This window comes from Octopus bimaculoides, chromosome 2 (assembly GCF_001194135.2).
Source record: "Octopus bimaculoides isolate UCB-OBI-ISO-001 chromosome 2, ASM119413v2, whole genome shotgun sequence".
Classification (NCBI taxonomy): domain Eukaryota; kingdom Metazoa; phylum Mollusca; class Cephalopoda; order Octopoda; family Octopodidae; genus Octopus; species Octopus bimaculoides.
In genome coordinates this window covers 567,538-568,772 of record NC_068982.1, presented here as the reverse complement: position 1 = coordinate 568,772, position 1,235 = coordinate 567,538, and positions in this window count along the sequence as shown.

The following is a 1,235-nucleotide window of genomic DNA, read 5'->3' as shown; positions in this document are numbered from 1 at the left end:
TTAAAAGAAAGTTATTTTGTCAGAAATAATTTACGGCTTAAAAGTAGTAGGTCTTCGACATTTACTTATAAAATCTTTATTTCCATTCGATTATGTAGCTTTCAATATGCGCGAGTGGAGTTTAAGTGAATGTTAGAAAGCAAACCTAAGTAACAACTTGTTTTAGTATTGGTACAGCAGAAAGCTTGAGTGATGTATAAAAAATGTCTACCACGATTACAAATGTGCATATTACCCGCCTAACGAAGCTTCAAGAAAGAGAAACACAATTGTCATAGTATAACGATACGTAAAGAGTAACAAGCGAGGGCGGGATTCTGGTTTAAGCATCCCTCATAACTTTTATTTTGAGGAATTTTCACAAAACTTTTGCTCGGGAATTCATACGATTGTGCATTTTTTTAAAATATCCTTCCCTCATAAATCTTAAAATTCCCACTCCTTTTCCGAAACTTTTTTAGATCAAAGTTTAAAATACGGACAGTCCGAATCTATCATTTGTTTCTGTTGAAATCCAAATTCACGAATATGCACGGCCTATTCTCGATCGAAGCACACCATGTAACCAGTCATAGCTTTTTAATTTTTTGGTATTTTCAGAAGTTTTTTGCGAATTTCTGATCAACACACTGGATCTCGCACGATTATGATAAATGTTTTTTCGATTAAAACTTTTTTTTCTATCATTACCCTATGTCATAAATCCCTATGAATACTCAAATTGAACTTAACCTTTCTCGATAACACAGATATCGGAGAACCTGAGGTCATTGCTGAGATTTATCCACAATCATTTTAATAAGATATGTAAAAGGTAATTTATTTTAATAGCATATTTTTCTATTAATAAAAGCTTTTTCTTTTCTTTTTTTCATACATACACACACTCGCTTGGGATGGGGTGTAAGACTTTAAATTATGGATCCGTGGGCGCATCCTCATTCCATTAAATGTGTTTATAGGGAGGAAAATATTGAAAAACATCAACACATGACGGAGTAATAAAGACACAAGGAAAGCATCCGGTGGTCGTGACACCTTGGACATTCAACTTTCTACAGATACCCTACGCAGTGTAGTAAGTACTACGCTAGGGTATCTGTAGAAAGTTGAATGTAATTGCAGAATATAACGAGGAAAAATTCAGATCTTGGGAATTTTCCGAAAGTCCTCTCCCCACCTCAAGATTTTCCCCACAAATTTCTTTATAATCATAATGTATGCCGTTTGAAACA